This window comes from Rhipicephalus microplus, chromosome 2, assembly GCF_043290135.1.
Source record: "Rhipicephalus microplus isolate Deutch F79 chromosome 2, USDA_Rmic, whole genome shotgun sequence".
NCBI classification, from domain to species: domain Eukaryota; kingdom Metazoa; phylum Arthropoda; class Arachnida; order Ixodida; family Ixodidae; genus Rhipicephalus; species Rhipicephalus microplus.
In genome coordinates this window covers 158,765,822-158,781,879 of record NC_134701.1, presented here as the reverse complement: position 1 = coordinate 158,781,879, position 16,058 = coordinate 158,765,822, and positions in this window count along the sequence as shown.

Here is a 16,058-nt window from a genome sequence, read left to right as displayed (position 1 = left end):
GATGCTAGAAAGCTGCCCGCGGAGAGGCTGCGGCGGCGCTGGATAAAGGCTGCGCCGCGCTAGAGTAGAGGCAATAGAATGAAGTCGTAGGAAGTTTGAGGCTGTGTTACGTAGGGTTGGCGTGAGGGGTTTCCTATACATTACAGTGACCTCCCCTGTACACATCCTCCTCCTCAAACTTCTGTAGTCTTAGTGCCCTAATTAGGGAAAGGATCAGAGACAGAGAGACAAAGCCAAATGCGCTTTTTTTAGCATTACAGATCGCACGCGTGAGAAGAGAAATAAATCATGGAGACTTCAGAGATTTGGACGAGCCCTTCTAGGAACGAGAAGGGTAATCTATACTAGTTGGTAATAGTCATCTTTGATGAGCTTACTGCAGCTGATAACATTAGTTGAGAGAAACAGTGCTCGTGCCGCCATGTCTTTGGTCTGCGTCGTCGTCCTTTCTAGCGCTGGAAGCTGGTTCAAAGTGAACGGCTTCGAGGAACACCTCTGAATGCCTGTGCCACATGAATGAATACCAGACATTCCAGTGATTAGCTCTACGATTTCAAGCACCTAGATGTGTTCGAATCCTGCGCTACAGAGTGGAGACATAGGTTCTTGCGGGCGTCATTTGGTTTGGAAATTCCCGTTTTCTGGCGCTTCCCTGCATGTAGTGAAAGGGGGGGGGTGGCTTTGAGTAAAATGTTCAGAAATAGGGCTCATTTTATCCCTTTGACGGTATGGTTTGAGCACATATAGTTCACAACTCGTTCTGGGAGTTTTTTGTAATTAAATGCATGAGCATTCTTCGGCAAACGAAAGTCATTTCGGGCGCAAGTGTGTGCCTATATGACCACCTACGTCTTCGTGTTCACACGGAAATTTCATTGACCAGATGTGTGCCGAAATTGGCATGGCATGAGCGGAGCGCGAGATGAACGTAAATGGTAGGTCATAACTTGAAAATAACGTCATGCATCTGATGTACGTCATAATCTACCAGCACATGGCGAGGTCTTGGTGCTGTCGTGGCAGTTTCATTAGGTTGGTAATTGCCAAAATAGGCAAAGCATGACACGGATGTGCAATGAAGACAAATGACAGATCACAGCACAAAAATCACATCATGCATGCCATGTGCGTCATGATATACATATAAATGACAGTAATTCAGAAGAATGGCTAGTTTAGCAAGTCGGTACTGATATCAACTGAAGGTTAATTGCAAGACCGAGGTAATAATTAAAGGAAAGGATAAAAAGCAAAAAGGGGGAGGAGAAAAAGGCACGAGGGGCCGGCTCAACAAAACCGATAGGCCACATCACTAATAGTGCATGAGGAGTTGAACTTTCTAGGTTTTGTATGACGTGCCTTCTCCTCCTGCTCCTCCTCATGTTGCCGCCGCTGCTGCCACTGCTGTCGCCGCTGTTGCCGCCGCTGCCGCCGCCGCTGCTGCCGCTCCTGCCGCTCCTGCTGCTGCCGCTGCTGCTGCCGCTCCTGCTGCCGCCGCTGCTGCTGCTGACGGCGATGAATTTCCCTAGATATTTTAAAGCATCAAGCAGCAGCAGCAAAGCACTTTGCTGCTGCTTGCTGCTGCTTGCTGCTGTTTTGCTGCTGCTGCATGCTGCTGCGATCGTTTCCGTGTCTAGCCCGTGGCTCTTTACCCACTTTACGCTGCTCACATCGTGACTGGATTCGGGCTTGCTGAGCGAAAAACCAGCGTTTTCATCATCGGGGCCAGGATCACTGCTGTTGGTGGTATTGCGTGGCATAAGCTGCAGAAATTCGACCATTGTCGCTACTATTTGAGTTCAATGCAGTCCCCTTGATATTGCAGATTTGGTGCTGCGTTGATGCCACATATAAAATGGGGCTTGCGAAGAGCACAGCATCTTTCAAGTCTTCGTTGTCAGAGGAAAGGTTTGAGTGAATCTGTGAGGGACGTTGACGGTTGTCTTCGCAGGTAGACTTGAACGTTCAACTGTCTGTTATGAAAGCACCAGTGGTCCCTCACACGTCAGCGGTGCATTGTGGCGCCCAGGTGGACGTGATAACACGTGGAACAGCTAAAGATAGACTGGACCACCTTGACGTAGTTCTGACGTGTCGAACTTGGAACGGTAGGGACAGCGTCGGCTTTCCCGTCGGGCACGTGAAGTGGCGCTGCTAACGGGGCCGCAAGGGCTGATGATGATGGCGTTGTTGAAGCCTCAACCATGGCTCATACTCGCTGAGGGGATTGGGCAAGAATTGGTTGTATCAATTTCGAGGCCTTTCAAGTATTAAATAATCCTCAAGCAAAAAGAAGGAACGTAATTGAAAAAACAAAAAGCGCAATACTTTTTTACCATTCCGACCAGACAGTATATGTAGTCTGTGTTTCGACTATAAGTTACACTAATATCGAATAAACTTAACATTTACAATTTCAATTTGCTTATTAATGCTACAACGTATCGTCGTTTTCGCTAGAACGTATTGTCAATATATATATATATATATATATATATATATATTTATAAATTTATATATATATATATATATAAATATATATTATTTATATATCTATATATCTGACGTAGAAAGGCAGTGACTTGTAGTAGAAGCCGAAGAAGGAAGAAGCAGAATGGAATAAACATGGGTTATGAGCTAGGCCACGTCACCCTTTCATCATAGCGTCACAGGAGTCGACAGGATGGAGACCTGTCTGCCCCTTATTCAGTCACTCATCATCGACAGGTCTCCATCCTGTCGACTCGTATGACGCTATGATGAACGGGTGAAGTGGCCTGGCTCATACGCCATGTTTATTTCATTCTGATTCTTCCTTCTCGGCGTCTACTACAAGTCACTGCCTTTCTACGTCACACACACACACACACACACACACACACACACACACACACACACACACACACACACACACACACACACACACACACACACACACACACACACACACACACACACACACACACACACACACACACACACACACACACACACACACACACACACACACACACACACACACACACACACACACACATATATATTGTAACAGACTAGAAGGAGGTGGAGAAGAGAAGCAGAGGAAGACGAAGAGTCATGGCACGATGGCAGTGTGCTGCCGCAAACGACCATCGTTCACCTCCTGTAAATAAAACCATCTTATTACAGCTCGCTGTTACAGTTGTGGTGGACGTGCTGGGTAATCGACACCCGAAGACGGAAGGTGAACCGCAAGTTCTTCGACGGAGCCATCGCATTGCTGGACTTCCACCGAATGCATCTGGGCTGGACATGTCCCACAACGCACATGAACACCGACCCCTCTCAACTTCTGCGCCGACCAGTTTGGCTCCACAACTGAGAGATGCTCGTCCCTTTGCCGGCAGACCAGATGAAGACGTCGAGGCTTGGCTCATCCATTACAAACGGGTGAGTGCCGATAACAAATGGGATGCCGCTTCTCAGCTTTTGTACGTCGTGCTCTTTCTGACCGATACTGCATTAATGTGGTACGAGAATCGGGAGGAAACGCTAACGACGTGGGACTCATTTGTTTCTGAAATCAAAGAGCGTTTCGGCGACCCAACAACGATAAAGGAAAGAGCAGAACAGACGCTAATGCAACGCGCTCAAATACCAGGTGAAACTTGCACGACCTACATTGAGGAAGTCATAAAGCTATGTAGGACCATTGACTCCGGAATGTCTGAGGAAGACAAAGTCGGGCAAATTCTAAAAGGAATCGCCGAGGATGTTCACAGTTTCTTCATCGCGAAAGACACCTTGACATCTGTCACCGATGTCATTCGTCGTTGCCGCAATTTTGAGCAACTAAAGATGAGGCGCGTCACGCCAAAGTTCGGCAGGCTGCCCAATGTGACGACCATTGCGAGCATAGACAGCAACCAGGCGCTTGATCTTGCAACAACGATCCGGCAGATCGTACGTGAAGAACTCGGCCTGTACGCGCAAGTGGCAAACCGCCCAAGCACTCATCCTCCCTATCAGCCACCAGAGTTCGAGCGAAACGTTGCTTCATTCTCCTCGCACCGAGTGGCGAGGGCTTTGAGGATTCTGATGCCACACCTCAGTATCAGCCACGTCTATACGATAGAAGCCCTGCCTATGACGCGCGATCACGACGAGCACAGCCACATTCTTATACTCAGGGTTCTCAGCCGGACTACGTCCCGCTGCGGCAAGGAAAGTACCGACCCTACTACCAAGATGCGCCTTACGGCGAATACAGTGGATTCCAGAATGGCAGAAACCCGTTCTTCGCCTGATAACGAATTTCCTCGCCGACAGCAGCGGCCCAGGATTCGTTCCGATGAATACAGTATAAACCGTGACCCTCCCGTGTGCTACAACTGTGGTTTTACTGGGCATATTGCTCGGTATTGCCGCCAACAACGCCGCCAATCACGAAAGACGCCAGCCATGTCTTCGCCACTAAGACCCAGTGCTTCATATGACCTGCGGACAACCGACTTGTTTCCAAGGGACCGTGTTTTGCACGAGACCAGACGCAGTCATTCGCCAGCATCCGAGCGGAGTTTGACACCACCATCCAACCGTTCTCGTCGCTCGCCGTCTCCTCTGCGTCGTTCTTCGCCGCCGCCGGGAAACTAGCATCCGCGGCCAATGGAGGTTAGTTCACCGGACGGTCTTTTCAAGATATACTTCTGCCTATTGTTATGATCAAAAACAAAGTGAATGTGTTGATTGTGGAATACCGACGATGGCATTAGTTGACACTGGGGCGACTGTGTCTGTGATGAGCCTCGCCTTCAGAAACCGCTTAGGTGGCAAAGTTATGTTTTTATGGGACGATACAATCACCTTTCGTGGTGTAGGCGGCGAGTGGCTTAATCCTCTTGGTGTATGTGCTGTCAGTGTTTCATTGGCTGGAAAAGTATTTGTATCGGAATTTCTGGTTCTATCTCGTTGTTCGCACGATGTCATTCTTGGTATCGATTTCCTGGAGCAATGCGGTGCTTCCGTTGACTGTGGTAGTAGGGAAATATCACTAAACAATTTGTTTCTACCGTCGCTTTCCGAAGAAGACTACCGTGGCGAAGACAGGAACACACTTAGTGTGATTGATGAAGTTATAGCACCATCTTGGTGACTGACACCCGTTCGAGTCTCTTCCACAGCGGTTGATGATGCTTGTGTTGACCTCGTAGTGGGGCCTCTGCGCAAGAACTGTTTTAAGGACATACTTGTGCCTTGTTCTGTTGTGTGCATGACGAAAGGAGTAGCAACATTGTGGGCGCTGAACTGTTCTGCCACTGCGGTTGTGCTTCCTCGCGGGATGAAGATAGCTCTCTTTGATGAAGCCTCATGCAACTCGATAGCAGCAATAGATACGGACCTCCCCCCCTCTTCCTCTGCTTGTGACATTCGCCAAAATGAAGATCTAATGCTCGCTATGATCAGCAAGACTCTCAGTACGACGGAACGGCAAGCGCTGGTGGAGGTCCTTTCCCGGCATTTTGCTGCTTTCGACTTCAAACATAGAGATGCACCCCTTCAGTTACCCTCTTCCCACGCTCGTCACAGAATAGACACTGGCTCTGCACACCTCATCCGCCAAAAGACCTACCGAGTGTCATCCTCTGAGCGCAAAGTTATCGCCGAACAAGTAGAGGAAATGCTGAACAAAGGGGTCGTGCAGGAGTCGTCCAGCCTGTGGGCAGCCCCGGTAATTTTTGTCAGGAAAAAGGATGGTTCCTGGAGACTCTGCGTAGATTACAGGCGTCTAAACACTGTGACGAAGAAAGATGTATATCCCTTACCACGGATTTATGACGTCATAGATTGCTTGCATGCCGCTTCCTATTTTTCAACGCTTGATTTGCGGTCAGGTTATTGGCAAATACCTATGGAACCCGGCGACAAAGAAAAGACTGCTTTCATAACTCCGGATGGCTTATTTGAATTTAATGTCATGCCTTTTGGCCTTTGTAATGCTCCAGCCACCTTTGAAAGATTTATGGACACTGTAATACCTGGTTTAAAATGGAAGATATGCATATGCTACCTTGACGATGTTCTGATCTTTGGCCGTACGTTTGAGGAACATAACAACCGTCTCAGTCTTGTTCTCGACTGCATCGAAAAAGCCGGGCTGGTTCTGAATTCTAAAAAATGTCGCTTTGGCGAACGTCAAACTCTCGTGCTGGGGCACTTGGTCGACAAGGATGGCGTCATACCCGATCCTCGCAAGGTAGAAGCAGTGAGCTCTTTTAAATCACCGCAGTCCGCACGAGAACTTCGCTCATTTGTCGGCCTATGCTCATATTTTCGTCGTTTTGTTCCACGATTTGCGGAGATCGTGTATCCGCTGACGTCTTGCGACAGGATGCAACCTTCAACTGGACACCAGAGTGTGACGCCGCATTCTCACAACTTAAGTTTGTACTAACGTCAGCACCACTGTTGCGTCACTTCGATCCATCTTGCCCGACTGAGCTCCACACGGACACTAGTGGTATCGGTGTAGGCGCGGTGCTTGTACAACGTCACGATGGCGCAGAGCATGTCGTGGCATATGCCAGCCGTTGCCTGAGCAAATCAGAACGCAATTACACAGTTACGGAACAGGAATGTCTGGCAGCTGTTTTCGCCGTATAGAAGTTTCGTTGTTATCTTTACGGGAGGCCATTTAAGATAATTACCGATCACCATTCGTTATGCTGGCTGGTCGGTTTGCGTGACCCCTCTGGCCGCCTCGCACGTTGGGCGCTGCGACTTCAGGAATACGACTTTACGGTGTCGTACAAGAGCGGCCGTCGTCACGCTGACGCAGACTGCCTCTCCCGGATTCCTCTTGCGAATACTGACTGCGATGCTGAGAATTTTGACGACTGCCTTGCTGCTGTTACAAGCAGGTTCCCCAACGCGGCTGATTTCCAGAGAGAACAACGCAATGATCTCAACTTGGATCCTCTTTTTGCCGCGCAAGTGCCTCCCAACACAGCGGTCGCTTTACTATCCGAAACAAGTTGCTCTATAAAACTAACTACTCCAGACCTGGAGCATGTTTTCTTCTAGTTGTCCCCGAGAGCCTTCGCTCCGATGTCCTACGTGCCATGCATGACGATGCGACGTCCGGTCATTTCGGCTTCATACGAACGCTAAACCGCACGTAGGAACGCTTATACTGGCCCAAGATGTACGAAAGGACGAAGCGTTACGTCGCTAGCTGCGAGACGTGCCAACGTCACAAGCGCCCAGCCACCGCTACACCAGGTCCCCTTCAGCCGTTAACACCACCCAGCACACCTTTTGAACAAGTAGGAATTGACATTATGGGTCCATTTTCGTTATCTAACAATAAGAAGCGTTGGATAATCGTCTGCGTAGATCATCTTACGCGGTATGCCGAAACCGCAGCTATTCCCTCTTCTACCGCTGCATCCGTGGCGGACTTCTTGATTCACTCCGTGGTCCTTCGCCATGGCCCACCGCGTGTTATTATCAGCGACGTGGCCGCCAGTTCACTGTCGATGCTGTTGAAGAATTACTACGGATGTGCACGACACAGTTCCGTCATTCCACCCCGTATCACCCACAGACGAATGGCCTCGTTGAACGGACAAACAGAACGCTGACCAACATGCTTGCCATGTACGTTTCTTCCAATCATAAGAACTGGGATGAAGTGCTGCCTTTTATCACGTACGCGTACAACACGGCAAAACATGGAACAACGAACTTCAGCCCATTTTATCTGTTGTACGCAAGGTTGCCACTAAGCCCTCTAGACACTTTCTTACCCTTCATTCTACACAATGACGACTCTGTATCAAACACCCTGTGCCTCGCGGAAGAAGCCCGTCGAATCGCTCGTCTTCGTACTCTGGCCTCTCAACGTCGTTCGAAGGAACGATACGACGACCGTCACGAACCAGTTTTATTCGAAAGAGGTGACTTGGTGTTACTTTGGACACCGCAACGCAAGCGTGGATTGTGTCAAAAGCTTCTGTCATGATATTCAGGCCCATTTGTAGTTTTGGAGCGTCTAAGCCAGCTCACTTACGTAATAGCTCGTCTTTTGTCGAATGGCCGACGATCGAGCAGAACGCAGCTCACTCACGTGGCTCGCCTGAAACCTTTCCACCCTCCTTGTGCAACATAACTCGCCCTACGAGCTTCGTCTGCTTGCGGGGGAATGTAACAGACTAGAAGGAGGTGGAGAAGAGAAGCATAAGAAGACGAAGAGTCTTGGCACGATCGCAGTGTGCTGCCGCAAACGACCATCGTTCACCTCCTGTAAATAAGACCATTTTATCACAGCTCGCTGTTACAATATTATTAACAGCCGACTTCATTACTATCATTTCAAGACCTATGTTAGCAATAAGACAGATATTTTACTCAGCTATGAGCAAATATAAGGCTATCATGGCATTCCCTTTAAAACATATGTAATTTTAGACGTTCCTCTTGCATTTAAACACTAAGCAATAGAGGGAGGAAAATGATATCCTAACTCGGCTAAACAGCTACAGCCAGAATTGCTTAAGTGTCGACCAGTTCGGCTGTCTCTAAAGCACAGCGCTTCTAGTGCTTTCACGCATTTTTTTCTTTAACGCTTATATTTACGTTTTATTCGCTTTTGTAAACAAGCGCGAGAACTTCCCAGTAATCAGCCACATTCTAATATAAATACTAAATTCGACCACTAGCAAGAAGGTGTCAGTGCGCTTGTCGCTATCGGCGAGGACGAAGAAATTTTTTAATGAGGTTAAAACAGCCTCAGGCTCGCCCTGCCACGGTGCACTAGAGCAAGGGCGTTGTCACCTGAGGTAAGGTGCAAGGACATCCGTCCTTGAGCTCCAGCACGTCGAGGTGGCTATCAAGGACCGTCAGGCTAACAAGCCCACAAGCAAACCGCAAATGCTCGTCAAGCTCGAGTAGCTTCAGGCTTTAGTGGTCCGATGGTGTCACCGCATGCAGTGACCTTGAACCACGTATGGCGCATATGGGGGACAGCCGTGTGATTCTGTCTTCTAGATCACAAGGCCGATTCCAACTACTGCGCATGAAACCGCCATCCCTGATAGGAGTCGACTGCAGGACCATGTGAAGAGGCATCGTGGAAGAGGGCCCTTCCATGGAGCCGTCGGTCGTTGGGCTTAGTGGCTGACAGCTCCAACTCTCGTTGTTTATTTCTTCTTCAAAAGCGTTAGAGAACAGCCTACGCTTAACGGATCTGCGGCTAGTGATCTCTTCGCGGTCTGTTTGTCTGTTTTCAGCCGTGTCCTTCAAAACTGCACAAAGGTCAACCTCTGGGAGCTCTGAAGGTGTCCTTCGGCTCCACACTGTGGCTGTGTGAAGCTCTCGTCCCGTTTGCATGCCACTGTTTTCACGAACGACCGCTTGAGTTGCACTCCACACCCGCAATAAAGGCTCCGATGGTGACGGAACGATTTGCTGGGAAGAGAAGAACAGGTCGATGGCCTGCTGCAACTGCTCCTCAAACGGGTCGTAGCTTTCTTCTGGCTGGACAGAACTTAGCTCTTCTTCGTCAATGTTAACCGGGAAAAGCTCGGCCATCTGTTCGATTGACCATTTGAACGAGCGTGATGATGACGGCTGTTCAGGGCTTCTGGAACGAAACATTGATGGTGAACAGAGTCGTTGACTGAGCTGTTCTGAGGGCACTTCAAAGGGGTTGGTTCTCTTGTAGCAGTTGTTGTTGCTGCAGATGCTATTGCTGCTGCGGCAATGTATGCCGTGTCTAGCCTGCGACTTCTCACCCGCTGTTACGCTGCTGACATTGTGAGGCGATTCGCGTTCATTGATTGAGAAATGAACCTCTCTAGCGTCAGTGCTAACATCAGGGCTGCTGGTTCTGATGCGCAAGAGAGACTGCGTAAATTCGGCCATTGTCGCCACCATGCCAACACAATGCAGTTCCCTCATTATTGGCAAATTTTCGCGCGGAGCTGCTGCCGCGTCTGAAGCGGGTCCCGTAAAGAGCCCAGTTCATCTCAAGGTATCGTTGCCGGAGGTAGGCGCATGCTTTCAGTAAAAGCCTCGCATCCCCACAGGTCGTTGGCGGTAGGCTTCACAGGTATTCTTGGATGTTCAGCCGCCACTTCTGATAGCACCAGTGGTGTCTCTCACGTCAACGCTGCATTCAGCTACCAGGGTTTACGTGACAGCATGCAGGACAGCTGAAGGTCCACTGGCTCACCTCTATGTGGTTCAGGCGTCTCGAACTCAGAACCAAAGAATGAATCAGCCTTTTTCTTCTTCTGCTTCTCCTCCCTAAAGCAAGGCCCGTACCCAATACAGGGATTCACCGAGTACTAAGAGAACTTTTCAGGAATTATCCTTGCAGCATTGGCTGTGGAAGCTAAATTGAGCTAATATATTGAAGCGACGTATGAACTTCGAGCGGATGCGCAAATTGGCGTGAGGTACCTTTTTTATCTTCTTGTCCTTGAGACAGCCATCTATAACAATCTACAAATGCAGAAAGGGGGAAGGGAGCTAATTGGGCAACGATGATGATGATTTTCGGAAGAATGGCACAACCCAGAACATGGGATCAGCAGCGAAGTGTGCGGCAGTAGAATATAGGAAAAAAAGAGAAATAAAAATGGAGACAGAGAGAGGAGGAAAAAGAGGTGAAATGAAGGCGGAGAACTGACGTGTTTAGACGATGGCGTTCCAGACACTGCGATTAGACTCAAAACTCCATCTTTAAGGTATAAGGCAAAAAATACTTGTTTATTTAACTGCGTTCGGAAGCGCTCTGCTGTCACTTGAGCGTCCCCGCGTCCCTCGCTCGTGCTCTTCTTCTTTCTCGTTTCCTTGTCCCAGCCCAGAACGTGAAAAATAATCAACAGACGTATCGTCATTTTCGTTGACGTCGTAGAAGTGACTTGTGACATGATTGTATTTAAATTCACAAAGAGTTTCATAGTTGTTTGACACCACGTGTATATGTACAGCGAACGTTACTAACCATCCGCACATCGCCCAGGAAGTCGGAGGCACGGCTTGCGAATGAGGCCAAGCAGAGTGAGAGAGAGAGAGAGAGAAGACTTCATGGAATTATCTGGTGGACGGCTATCCTAGGAGAGCCAAACAGTTTTGCTTGGCCAGGCCCAGCGAGCCACTCATGCCAGCGGAGCCCTGGACTGAAGGCCCAACCACAACTACCTGCATTTATCCTTTTTTCATGATGGTTCAGTGAACTGGGAGCGCGGGGGTAAACACAGACACAAAGCAAAGATGAGGCACACAGCACGAGCGCTCAACTAACAACTGGTTTATTCTAACGTTCGAAGCACATATAAAACACAAGGGTGCGCACGTGAACATGTGCGCATGGAATAAGATGATAGTGTGAGCAGCAAGCGTGGCGTTCATTCGAAGCACTTGTCTATGAATTATCAATATTGTTAAACTCACAGTCAAGTAGTGATAATGACGGATGGCTGATACACTGATTCTTATTTCTAGAAATGTGATATGCTTCGGAAATTTCACGCGTGGTTTGAAGCGGATGCCGGAAAATTACACTTGTTTTTGCAAACAACGATTGACACTTGCAGGAATTGCAATGTGAAGCTAAAACGGAAAAAGGACTACCTTTTAAGAAACTCAAAAGCTCCCTGAGGCGTATATTCAAACATGGCCCAGTCTGGCAGACGTACATGCGACCGCACGTTAGCGGTATGCTATACCCCACTACTAAAGAACACTTAACAAATTGTTTTGTATGTTTCTGCAAACATCCTCTGCTTTTTGACGCACCCTGCGCCCATCTATGCACCATGGCGCATATACGGCCCAATTTATTGGGTGCAGAAAAAACTACGTGCACACCGAACCGGTTCCACACACTTTTCAGTCCATGCGTCAATTTATGAGTGTAAGGGATGACGGCCACGCGTTTGTTTCCTTTATTGCATTCTGCAGAAACACACGCACGTTTATCCCCGTTTCTCACCATCCGCAGAAGTCTCTCACACACCGATGCGATTAGATACGACGGGTACCCGTTTTCCGTTTTAGCTTCACATTGCAATTCCTGCAGTTGTCAACGGTTGTTTGGAAAAGACAAGTGTACTTTTCCGGCATCCGCTTCAAACCACGCGTGAAATTTCCGAAGCCTATCACATTTCTAGAAATACGAATCAGTGTATCAGCCATCCGTCATTATCACTGCTTTACTGTGAGTTTAACTATATTGATGATTCGTAGACAAGTGCTTCGAATGAACGCCACGCTTGCTGCTCACACTATCATCTTATTCCTGTTGACATGCGCACCCTTGTGTACTTATATGGGCTTCGAACGGGAGAATAAACCAGTTGTCAGTTGAGCGCTCGTGCTGTGTGCCTCCTATTTGCTTTGTGTCTGTGTTTACCCCCGCGCTCCGAGTTCGCTGAACCAACATGAACTACCAACTAGCCCACCCTTCCATCCATTGCATTGTATCCTTTTTTTCTGAATAATTTTAAATTCCGGCGTCTGTGTCCACGTCGTTGATTGTAAGCGAAATATCATTCTTGCGTGACCAAAAATTCCTGAAAAATGCAGACGTATAAATAATAAGAATTCTGGGTATGAGTGGGGATTGAACCTGAGTCGTTCGCGTTAAAACCAGGCGTTCTATCACACAGCCACACCTCTGCTTTCAACTACACTGAAATTAACTTCCTCTGCTTGAGAATGTCGTTGAAGTGACACATGCTTTAAAAAACATGGCAGCATATCCACGGAGTGAATGATGGAGAGTGGGGCGAAGCACTCGTCCGTCAATGCGTTTGTCTGTGTGACCGTCTATGCGTCTGTTCGTGCGCCCGTCCCTGCGTTTGTTCATGCATCCGCCCCTTCGTCCGTTCATGCGTCCATCCATGCATCTGTCTGTGTGTCCGTTCGTCCATCTATTCAACACTCCAAGTCCCACAATCTCGCATCTTTTTATCATATATTCCCCATATAGAAGCACCGCCATTCAGTTGACATTCCAAGGACTAAACGAGAGGTGGCACAAACACACTTTCTTACGGCTTGCGCTTCGGGTCTACTTCCCATTTCAACCACCTTGAGTTTATGGTATATACTAGTTCACTGTATTCATGGCACTGCGGCCCAATGCTCGCTAAACCTTTCTAAAACCAAGGAGTTTATGCCAGAGAGTATAACGTAGCAACCTTTTCCTCTCAGATAGTGCTCAAGTACATGCCAATGGCTGCTAATGAGAAATGAGAGACAGGAGGATTCAGCTTCTAATTTCTTACGGCTTGCGCTTCGTATCTGCTTCCCCCCTTTAACCACCTCGAATTCATTCATGGTATATATTAGTTCATTGTATTCATGGCCCTGCGGCTCAACGCTCGCTAAACCTTTCTAAAACTAAGGAGGTTACACCCAGCGAGTATAATGTAGCAACCCTTTCTTGTCCGATAGTGCTCAATGTACATGCCAATGGCTGCTAATGGGGATCGCAGCGTGCGCGTTGACTAAAAGCCGAATGCTCCTGTCTCTCATTCCCCATTAGCAGCCATTGGCATGTACATTGAGCACTATTTTTCATTGTTAAACAACGCACAGAAGAAATCTCTCACCGGCATCACCTTGGAGGTCAAATGTTATACCTGTTTCGGGTATGTGCCACTGGTGGTTACGTATTACAAAGGATGCACAAGCCACGCCATAAGGAGCTTCGCCCCTAAAACCACGCGTTATGTATGCATACTTCGCAATGCAGCATGAAATATTGACGTAATTATGCGTAGTACAAGCGTGCATTGCCATTAGAACACGGGATTATCACAATGACTTCAGCGTTTTAAGCCAGTCATGCACTATAAAAGGCACACACGCTACTTCACTCTTAAGGCCTCGTAGTGGGTGCATAGAGTGGGTGCATAGCAAGTTGGAAAAAAATTCATGTACTAAAGTACGAGCTAGGAATAAAATATCGCTACCACGTTCAACACTCGGCGATCCCCCAATTTTTATCCCTCCTCCTCCTCCTCCTTCTTCTACGACGAATAGGGAGTTAGTTTAAATAGCAATAATCGAAACAAATCATGTGAATAAAGGTACCTTAAATTTATATTTCGTGTACAATCTTGAAAAATTGTCTTTTTTTCAGACATTCACCGCAATTATTTCAAGCGTTACGTTAACAATCAGACAGAATTAGCTTTGTTTGCCAATGGATAGATATATACAACGATCGTGTAATATATGCTCAAGGTATGAAATAATATATAATGCCAGACGCCCCGGTTGCAGAGAAAGATAGAACGGCCTTTTCTTTGCAGAAGTGTGAGTCCTTTTAATTCCCCATAGAGCGTGTTTATAAGCGTGACTGCTCGCCAGGTCACGTGACCGTTGGAAAAGCTGACGCTGCTCCTAGGACTCGGGATTGGTAAGCAGGCTTCAAGAGATCCATGATGATTTCTACTTTGACGGCTGATGTTAGCATCTGTTTTCAGTATAGGCAATGATAAATATGAATATTTGCCCAAGGTGGTTGCACTGAACATCTGGGGTACTTTACGATGCAAAGCCAAGTTGGCAAAACCACACTGTGCAAGAAGAAGGCACGCGCGCTGTAGGCAACACGCACTGTGGCTGTTATGTAAACTTGGTCAACAACCCTCCAGGGTACGTAGAGACAATCTGCTTATGAATTATTGTATGTTTGCTTGTCGGTTTTATAAGATTTGGCTACGTTTTCATGCTCTCAATTGTGGGTGGCACGCAATACGGATTGTCTGGTTCCTCTAGAGTGAGAGGATGTTCTAAGTTTTGATGAGGTACCAAAATTTACTGCGAACAATATTTAATGGCAAGAAGCCCGAATCTCCAGATTCCAGATTGTCACAGTAAAACACTCTTTAGAATGTACATATTCTCACAAAAGCGAACGCAGTTTGTTTCAATTTGTGAATCGAGAGCATTTTTTTTATGGTGCCTTGCTCTCACGCACATATGATCCTGAAGTTTTGTTTCTCCAGGATCATTTACAATCCTCAAGGGTTAAGATGAGTGATAATAATTTAACAGATAAAGAATTGACCAGTATGAAAAATGAAATGGGTTATATATTAACTTCTACTGCCTAACTCCCACCTTGTTGATATTTAAGAGGCTTGTTTGAAGACCACTTACTTCAATACGGAAGTGACACTGTAATTGCCGCTGATGCATCCATGCGGGTAGAAGGGCAGTGGTTATTTTTTGAGAGACCGTATCCTTGTGACGTGCGCATCGCATCGTGGACTGCACGTATACTGCCATGTTCGTATAGCAGAGCTCTTCGCAAAGTTGCTATCCCTTAAAAAAATTTCAGTAAATATTTCGGCTGTTATATTGAGTGATTCGCGGTCTGTATGGGAGAATGATGATCTTGAAGGTCTATATGTATGGCTCATACCCAACGGGGGGATTGGCAGTAGGTAAAGTCTCCTCCACTTCCCGAGTGCACAGATGTTTCAATATCTTACGGAATCATGGTGGCTTGTATATACATAAGGGCACTGGTGGTTGATTTGATATCTGGGGTTTAACGTCCCAAAACCACTATATGATTATGAGAGACGCCGTAGTGGAGGGCTCCGGAAATTTAGACCACCTGGGGTTCTTTAACGTGCACCCAAATCTGAGCACACGGGCCTACAACATTTCCGCCTCCATTCTGGTGGTTGAAAGTTCTGGCTTTTCTTGACACACTGCAGGTAATATGCATGCAGTTTTTCATAACCACATGTAGTACCGTCCACTTTTTTCATGGTGGACGGTACTACATCTTGTTTTTCGATTACTCGTGCCGAGTCTTGTGGGATGCATTCACATTAGTATATACACAAAAGCAACTTTACTGGAATGTCCCTAATGTTAGTGGTATGTGCAAAAGGTCTCATCTAGATTACAGCCGTTATTAGGAGTTTTCGGCTCCTCGCGGCTTACTCGGCCCGCGCCTGGACAGCCCAAGTTTGTCGCAAGGGCAGAGCTGTGCAACAAGCACTCGCGGAGGCGATTCTAGAAAGTGGTTCAAGAATCCCAGTTTT